General features: G+C 39.5%; 1 long non-coding RNA gene across 1 annotated transcript in view; it reads right to left on the bottom strand.

Moving 5' to 3' along the window:
• LOC131348435 (uncharacterized) overlaps positions 1 to 8494 on the bottom strand; it is a 16227-nt gene extending 7733 nt beyond the window's left edge. Inside the window, exons 1-2 of the long non-coding RNA XR_009203936.1 lie at positions 8252 to 8494; positions 8002 to 8108 (exon numbers count right to left, since the gene is read on the bottom strand). This is a non-coding gene — a long non-coding RNA (uncharacterized LOC131348435). The remainder of the gene's footprint in view (positions 1 to 8001; positions 8109 to 8251) is intronic.
• Between the last annotated feature and the right edge of the window lie 1785 nt (positions 8495 to 10279).

The following is a 10279-nucleotide window of genomic DNA, read 5'->3' as shown; positions in this document are numbered from 1 at the left end:
GTGTGTGTGTGTATATGAATGAGTGAGTGCATGAATGAGTGTGTGTGAATGAGTGTGTGTGAATGAGTGTGTGTGTGTGTGTGTGTGTGTATATGAATGAGTGTGTGTGAATGAGTATGTGTGAATGAGTGTGTGTGTGTGTATATGAATGAGTGTGTGTGAATGAGTGTGTGTGAATGAGTGTGTGTGAATGAGTGTGTGTGTGTGTGTGTGTGTATATGAATGAGTGAGTGCATGAATGAGTATGTGTGAATGAGTGTGTGTGTGTGTGTGTGTGTATATGAATGAGTGAGTGCATGAATGAGTGTGTGTGAATGAGTATGTGTGAATGAGTGTGTGTGTGTGTGTGTGTGTGTATATGAATGAGTGAGTGCATGAATGAGTATGTGTGAATGAGTGTGTGTGTGTGTGTGTATGAATGAGTGAGTGCATGAATGAGTGTGTGTGAATGAGTGTGTGTGTGTGTGCATGAATGAGTGTGTGTGTGTGTGTGTGTATGAATGAGTGAGTGCATGAATGAGTGTGTGTGAATGAGTGTGTGTGTGTGTGCATGAATGAGTGTGTGTAAATGAGTGTGTGTGTGTGTGTATATGAATGAGTGAGTGCATGAATGAGTGTGTGTGAATGAGTGTGTGTGTGTGTGTATGAATGAGTGTGTGTGTGTGTGTGTGTGTATGAATGAGTGAGTGCATGAATGAGTGTGTGTGAATGAGTGTGTGTGTGTGTGCATGAATGAGTGTGTGTAAATGAGTGTGTGTGTGTGTGTATATGAATGAGTGAGTGCATGAATGAGTGTGTGTGAATGAGTGTGTGTGAATGAGTGTGTGTGTGTGTGTATATGAATGAGTGAGTGCATGAATGAGTGTGTGTGAATGAGTGTGTGTGAATGAGTGTGTGTGTGTGTATATGAATGAGTGAGTGCATGAATGAGTGTGTGTGAATGAGTGTGTGTGTGTGTGTATGAATGAGTGTGTGTGTGTGTGTGTATGAATGAGTGAGTGCATGAATGAGTGTGTGTGAATGAGTGTGTGTGTGTGTGCATGAATGAGTGTGTGTAAATGAGTGTGTGTGTGTGTGTGTATATGAATGAGTGAGTGCATGAATGAGTGTGTGTGAATGAGTGTGTGTGAATGAGTGTGTGTAAATGAGTGTGTGTGTGTGTGTATATGAATGAGTGAGTGCATGAATGAGTGTGTGTGAATGAGTATGTGTGAATGAGTGTGTGTGTGTGTGTATATGAATGAGTGAGTGCATGAATGAGTGTGTGTGAATGAGTGTGTGTGTGTGTGTGTGTGTGTATATGAATGAGTGTGTGTGTGTGTGTATATGAATGAGTGTGTGTGTGTGTGTATATGAATGAGTGAGTGCATGAATGAGTGTGTGTGAATGAATGTGTGTGTGTGTGTGTATATGAATGAGTGAGTGCATGAATGAGTGTGTGTGAATGAGTATGTGTGAATGAGTGTGTGTGTGTGTGTGTATATGAATGAGTGAGTGCATGAATGAGTGTGTGTGAATGAGTATGTGTGAATGAGTGTGTGTGTGTGTATATGAATGAGTGTGTGTGAATGAGTATGTGTGAATGAGTGTGTGTGTGTGTGTGTGTATATGAATGAGTGTGTGTGAATGAGTGTGTGTGAATGAGTGTGTGTGTGTGTGTGTGTATATGAATGAGTGTGTGTGTGTGTGTATATGAATGAGTGTGTGTGAATGAGTGTGTGTGAATGAGTGTGTGTGTGTGTGTGTGTGTATATGAATGAGTGTGTGTGAATGAGTATGTGTGAATGAGTGTGTGTGTGTGTGTGTATATGAATGAGTGTGTGTGAATGAGTATGTGTGAATGAGTGTGTGTGTGTGTGTGTGTGTATATGAATGAGTGTGTGTGAATGAGTGTGTGTGAATGAGTGTGTGTGAATGAGTGTGTGTGAGTGTGTGTGTGTATATGAATGAGTGTGTGTGAATGAGTGTGTGTGAATGAGTGTGTGTGAATGAGTGTGTGTGTGTGTGTGTATATGAATGAGTGAGTGCATGAATGAGTGTGTGTGAATGAGTATGTGTGAATGAGTGTGTGTGTGTGTGTATATGAATGAGTGTGTGTGAATGAGTATGTGTGAATGAGTGTGTGTGTGTGTGTGTGTATATGAATGAGTGTGTGTGAATGAGTGTGTGTGAATGAGTATGTGTGAATGAGTGTGTGTGTGTGTGTGTGTGTATATGAATGAGTGTGTGTGAATGAGTGTGTGTGAATGAGTGTGTGTGTGTGTGTGTGTGTATATGAATGAGTGTGTGTGAATGAGTATGTGTGAATGAGTGTGTGTGTGTGTGTGTATATGAATGAGTGTGTGTGAATGAGTATGTGTGAATGAGTGTGTGTGTGTGTGTGTGTGTATATGAATGAGTGTGTGTGAATGAGTGTGTGTGAATGAGTGTGTGTGAATGAGTGTGTGTGAGTGAGTGTGTGTGAGTGAGTGAGATACAGTTCAGTTCTGGGTGTTGAGGAGTCTGATGGTTTGAGGAAAGAAACTGTTACAGCGTCTAGTCGATCCATTTCCCCCCATTCTGTAAGGAAGGATCCTCCCATTCTGTAAGGAAGGATCCTCCCATTCTGTAAGGAAGGATCCTCCCATTCTGTAAGGAAAGTGATCACTGCTAGCTTGCAATTTATTATATAAATGGTTGAATTCTTTCATCTAATTAGGTAAAGAGTTAGTACTGATTCATTTCGTGGAACAGCACCTCAGACAGTCGGTTTCTCTTGATGTTGGAAGACATTATGAAGTGTTTCTAAAGTAACAAGTCATTCCTAATAATAAACGTTGTATTTATTAAAAAAAGAAAAAAGAAAGATATAAGTGTCCTATAACACAGTTATTCCTTATGTGAATGATGCCTGACCCTCTGCAGGATGATGTATTCTTTGTAGGCCGACCCAGATGTGATTATCACACTAGTTTCCTCAACACAGAACCAAGAGGATTTTTTTCCAATGGCTTTTGTATTGTTGAGGGAAATAAACTCTGTAGCCAAGAATACTTGCACGTTTTGTTCATCAGAACAATCCTCACAAATGAACAGAACTCCTCTGGAGCCCGAATCCAATCAGCAGAAGCAAAACAATTTCACTCACAATCGCACACGTTTCCTGATAAGGAGCCACTGTTTCCTTTTTGTGAATGAATCTGAATGAATAAAAAGTTGAGGAAATGAATTGAAAGGTTTGCAAGAATGCATTATTAGTGTAAACACAAGGAAGCTGCAAAGGAATTTTCCTGTTTGATGTCCCTCAAAACCTTTAGCAACCATGTCTTTCAACACATTTGACTTCCATTTTCAATTTCAATTTCATTTGATACAACTGAACAATTGAGGGTTAAGGGACTTGCTCAGGGGCCCAACAGTGGCACATTGCTTGACCTATGACTTGAACTCATAACCTTCAGCTCAATAGCCCAACATCTTAACCACTAAGCTACCACACCCCCTTTAAAAGCTTTAAAAAAAATTACGAGTAGTGTATTACTGATGTATTTTATGTCATAGAATAAAATGTAAAAATATCCTGAGCTTGTTTCATCCAAAGACCTTATTTCAGATGTGACAAAACTGACTGACTTTGATTGACAATGCTAAAGTCACGTCCAGGTCATTCCTGCAGCACACCATGACCTTTACCTGATTTTTAAAATTCAGTATTATCTGAGGAGGCTACGTCAATAATAACTACAAAATGGCTTCCTTCTCCAGGCCCTTAGGTAGACAACATGTCTGGAGTGCCATATAGAAGTGGACCATGTGTCTCTCTGAACCCAGCAGATCCTCCATCAACCTCATGCCCCATTCACATCAACCAAATTCTTTTTCAACTAATCTGGCCAGAAGTGCTGATTTTGCACAGGAACCTCACCAGATGACTCACATTGAGGACCAAAACAAGCAAGAGAAGGTCCATTTTGAAGATCAGGGTCAAGTGAAAAGGGGGCCCACTTAAGTACAACCCTGGCAATTCAATAACACTGGGCCTTGGTGCTAGCACTTGAGCAGAAAGAAATCAACAGAATGAACATAACAATAAGAAGGGCTTGCGAGCGCACCGGTGCAGTGGTCATTGAAGAGAGGACTCTAAAGAGTCACTCCTGGGTTCAGGCGCCGGTCTAATGGCAGTCCATGGAGTGGTAGTGAGGGCTAATTGTGTTCTACATTACCCACAGATGGCCTATTAAGCCTCACTGGCCCACTTTAGCCACCAAATGGCCTCCAAATTGGACAAAGGAATTCAAAGTGCACCTTGCCAGTGAATCTATATAAGCTTTTAAATGCTGTTCCAAATGCATATCAGATTATATGTAAAGTCTGGTTTTTGACCCAGGTCTAGTATCAGAACCGTAGTATTATTGGGTGTCATTTAATTTTAAATTCATTTTATCTACTATAGGACATCTAATAGACATTTATAAGACATTATTTAAATATTATGATAAATATATGCTGTATAATAAATACAGATCTCTATGATAATGTGAAATGTACATAATGTGATCCAATTCATAACGTCATTAAATATCCACTTTTGATAATCTACTTAATTTATTCATTCATGCATTCATTCATCTATTAATTTAATTTAATTAAATTAATTTTTTAAAAGAATTGGGCAATATGCCGATATGTCCATATCAGGTATCAGTCTATCATGGAAATCATTATATCATTATTAATTAAAAAATCAATTATTAAAAACCGATAAAGTTGCTGATTAAATACAATTTTTGCAATTTATCTTTAAAATACAAATATATATATATATACATTAAATTTGTGGCATTTGACAAATGCTCTTATTCACAGTGACTTACAATTCTGAGGTTAAGGGCCTTGCTCAAGGGCCCAGCAGTTGGTGGTCCTGGGATTCGAACTCACAACCTTGACTTGTTCTCCTTTTTAAAGGTATTAAAAATAAAAATATAAAGGTGAAGTTCCAGAGTTCTTAAAACTTCTTTGATGGAAACACATATGTTCCTGGGTTCCTGGAAAGGTTCCTGTGGTGGAAACCTACTGAGTATTTGAATATGTTCCTGTAGTGGAGACATGCAAATATTTCAGCTTTTCTGGTGGAGGTTTAAGCTTAAAACATACCAAATGTTCCTGGGTTCTTGAACAGGTAAAAACACACCAAATGTTCTTGGTGAAAACACACCAAATGTTTCAGGGTTCCGTTAAAAGGTTCTTGTGGTGAAAACACACCAAATGTTCCTGGGTTCCTGAAAAGGTTCCTGTGATGAAAACACACCAAATGTTCTTGGTGAAAACACACCAAATGTTTCATTGTTCCTGAAAAGGTTCTTGTGGTGAAAACACACCAGATGTTCTTGGGTTCCTGAAAAGGTTCTTGTGGTAAAAAAAACAACAACAACACACCAATTGTTCGTGCTTTCCTGAAAAGGTTCTTGTGATGAAAACACACAAAATGTTCTTGGGTTCCTGAAAAGCTTCTTTTAGTGAAAACACACCAAATGTTCTTGGGTTCCTGAAAAGGTTCTTGTGGTAAAAAAACACGAAATGTTCTTGGGTTTCTGAAAAAGTTCTTGTGATGAAATCACCAAAATATTCCAGAACTCCTGAAAAGGTTCCTGTGATGAAAACATACCAATTCTTCTTGGGTTCCTGAAAAGGTTCCTTGCTAGAATCCGGCCTATCCTCTGTGGGTTTTAGGAAAACATTCTAAGTTCTTGAAAAGGTTCCTATTGTGGAAACACCTACATGTAATGGGTTCTTAAGGGGTAGAAATGGCTTCATAAATAAAGGTTCCTTGTCCTGAACAGTTTAGACTCTTCAGAGGCCAGACTCTTGCAGCGGCATGTCTGTGTTTTGGCTGTCATGGCCGTCCTGCATGGTGGGTGGTGTGTGTGTGTGTGTGAGTGTAGCTGTAGCTGTACAGAGGTCAAGCAGTGTGGTAGGTCAGCTTTGTGTCCAGCTGAGCTGTTGTGGGTTTATTAGGTGATAAGTGCAAACACAGGCTCTGAGGCTTTACACACTTGCACGCAAACACCACAGAAAGTGAGCAGCTCCAACTGTCACCAGCATCGGGAACTTAATAATGTGCTGGATGAAGTTAACAGGTCCACACTTAGAGGATTTCATCTGGCTGCTCTGGCTCAACTCCTGATGGGTGTCCAGTTAACTATCCTGAAGAACCTTTAAGGAACTTAAAAACAGTACAGCACTTGTGTCAACGTTTTAGCTCTTTTTGGCTAAGATGATTGCTTAAAAAAACTTCAAGATCAACTTGAAAATAGTAAAAAATATCGTTTAGCATATGCAAATGTAAAGTCCAAGATATTTCATGTCATGTACACCATAAATATGGGGGCAGTAGAAGCTCAAGAGGTTAAGGTTCTTCATGCAACATGTAATAATAGGCAACATATTCAATCTACTACCTTCAAAATAGTTCCTCGATGCTTCCAAGCTACTAAACAACACAGCAATGCTAATTAATAGATCATCAAATATTAAAGCAGATATTGCTGGCAAAAGTTAAAGTCAGCCATTTTATAATGAAGGCCTGAGCTTCATGTTTGGTTTTTGGGATATAAAGCAGGAGGTTGTTTTTTTTTTTTTTGTCAGGCTTTAGGTTGTGGGGTAGAAGTCATTGGGGTTGGGAGTTGTGTGTGAAAGGGTGTAGCGTTTCCATGGATGGGTCAGGGGGCGGAGTTTATGTTGAATTTTTAAGGGTAGCGTGTGGAGAGTAGGAGTGGTCATGTGGTTATGTTTTTGCACCTGGACCAGGATTAACACCTCTTTTAAAATCAGCTCTATTTTGAACAGGTGCTTTTGAAAGGAAATTCTTGCAGAGAATGAACAGATGAGAGCGTTTTACGGAAAAGTGTATTAAAAAAAGTGTGCTTCAAGTGTGTTCTTCACTTGCGGGTTTCCTCTGGGTTCTCTGGTTTCCCAAAGACGTTCAAATCCAAACAGAAAATGAAACCTAAAACCTTGAGCTCAGACAAAACAAGATGTAAGAACTATTTATTTAATAGTACACTCTTATGTTTCTTCTGTTTTTATTTCTTCTTCTTCTTCTTCTTCTTCTTCTTCTTCTTCAGAAATAAAGCACTTTTGATACTCAGTCTCCCCAGAAATAAAGCACTTAGTCTCCCCAGACTTACATCTGCAACCAGCCTGTGTTCCCACTGCCTTATCTTCTGGTGGACCTACTGAGTATTCGAATATGTTTCTGCAGTGGAGATATGCAAACCTCTCAGTTTTTCTGGTAAAGCTTCAAGCTTCCTGAAAAGGTTCTTGTGGTGAAAACACACCAAATGTTCCTGGTTTCCTGAAAAGGTTCTTGTGGTGAAAAGACAGCAAATGTTTCTTGGTTCCTGAAAAGGTTTATGTCATGAAAACACACCAAATGATCTTGGGTTCCTGAAAAGGTTCTTGTGGTGAAAACACACCAAATGTTCTTGGGTTCCTGAAAAGGTTCCTGTTATGAAAACACCCCAAATGGTCTTGGGTTCACGAAAAGGTTCTTGTGGTGAAAACACACTAAATGTTCCTGGGTTCGTGAAAAGGTCCCTGTTATGAAAACACACTAAATGTTCCTGGGTTCCTGAAAAGGTTCCTGTTATAAAAACACACCAAATGTTCCTGGGTTTCTGAAAAGGTTCCTGTCATGAAAACACACCAAATGTTCTGAGGTTCCTGAAAAGGTTACTTTTATGAAAACACAGCAAATGTTCCTGGGTTGACAAAAAGGTTCTTGTGGTGAAAACACACCAAATGTTCCTGGGTTCCTAAAAAGGTTCCTTGCTAGAATCATGCCTATCCTCTGTGGGTTGCAGGGAAACTTTCTAGGATCGTGAAAAGGTTCCTATTATGGAAACACCTACATGTAATGAGTAAACCTTGAGCTCAGACAAAGCAAGACATAATAAAGTTTTATTTATAAGTACACTTCGTCTTCTTCTTCTCTTTCAGAAATAAAGCTCTCCTCAGACTTACATGAAGGGTAGGAAGTTGCACAGGGCCTGTGTTCTGCCCTCGCTGCCTCATCACCACATGTTCCTGCTTCTCTCCACAAGGGTGAGACGTTGCTCCAAATATCAAGCCTTCAAATGTAACATGTCCAAAACAGAAGGCTGCTGGTTAACGTGCGAGTAAACATCAGTATTTTGTTGGAGTGGAGTGTGAGGTATCTACAGCGTGCCGTTGTGATTTACTGTACTGTAACCGATAGCGTCTTTTCTCTGACCTTGACTTCACACGCTGTTGTTCGCTTTCCACATGGCCACACCCACAAACATTTCACATTCTCCCCCCAGCAGCTCAGCCTTTCCACACTCCTGATTATACACGCCTGCTGCAGACACACACACACACACACACACACACACACACAGCTAGAACAGAGCTTTTGTGTGCAACTCCAAACCAGTTCATAATACATTATAGCTAAATGAGATGTTTTGATATTATTATTACATATTTATCATTTTTTAAGCAGCAGTTTAATGGAAAAAAGCATCTATTAACCGCTCACATTCTTCTTCCGCTATTTCTTCTTATTATTATTCTAATCAACATAAAATTACATAATTAATAATAATAATAATAATAATAATAATAATAATAATAATAATAATAATAATAATAGCAATATTTCATGGACGTTTCACAACATTAAATGTAACTGTAAATGGATAAAAATTACAATATGCTGTTCTTTAATTATTAAAGTATTTAATAATAAGGAATGAGAGGGATAAAATATTTTGGTTACAAGAAAATTATTAAGAAACACAAACACACACATATATATATATACACGTATACACCCATACACCTACATCCTTACACACACACACACACACACACACAAACGTATACACCCATACGCATACACACACACACATACACACATAAACACATACACACATGTATACAAGTATATACCCATACGCCTAAATCCTTACACACACACACACACGCATACATCCTTACACACAAACACACACACACACACACACGCACGTATACACCCATACGCATACACACACACATACACACAAACACATACACACATGTATACAAGTATACACCCATACGCCTAAATCCTTACACACACACACACACACACACACACACGCATACATCCTTACACACAAACACACACACACACACACACACACACACGTATACACCCATACGCATACACACACACATACACACAAACACATACACACATGTATACAAGTATACACCCATACGCCTAAATCCTTACACACACACACACACACGCATACATCCTTACACACAAACACACACACACACACACACACACACGCACGTATACACCCATACGCATACACACACACATACACATAAACACATACACACATGTATACAAGTATACACCCATACGCCTAAATCCTTACACACACACACACACACACACACACACGCATACATCCTTACACACAAACACACACACACACACGCATACATCCTTACACACAAACACACACACACACACACACACACACACACACACGCATACATCCTTACACACAAACACACACACACACACACACACACACACACGCACATATACACCCATACGCATACACACACACATACACATAAACACATACACACATGTATACAAGTATACACCCATACGCCTAAATCCTTACACACACACACACACACACACACGCATACATCCTTACACACAAACACACACACACACGCATACATCCTTACACACAAACACACACACACACACACACACACGCATACATCCTTACACACAAACACACACACACACACACACACGCATACATCCTTACACACAAACACACACACATACACACACACACGCATACATCCTTACACACAAACACACACACACACACGTATACACCCATACGCATACACACACACATGCACACATAAACACATACACACATGTATACAAGTATACACCCATACGCCTAAATCCTTACACACACACACACACACGCATACATCCTTACACACAAACACACACACACACACGTATACACCCATACGCATACACACACACATACACACATAAACACATACACACATGTATACAAGTATACACCCATACGCCTAAATCCTTACACACACACGCATACATCCTTACACACAAACACACACACATACACACACACACGCATACATCCTTACACACAAACACACACACACACACGTATACACCCATACGCATACACACACACATAAACACATACACACA

Source organism: Hemibagrus wyckioides, linkage group LG28, assembly GCF_019097595.1.
Source record: "Hemibagrus wyckioides isolate EC202008001 linkage group LG28, SWU_Hwy_1.0, whole genome shotgun sequence".
NCBI classification, from domain to species: Eukaryota; Metazoa; Chordata; class Actinopteri; order Siluriformes; family Bagridae; genus Hemibagrus; species Hemibagrus wyckioides.
Note: the sequence above shows the minus strand (reverse complement) of the source record. Positions and strands in the feature narration are given on the sequence as shown.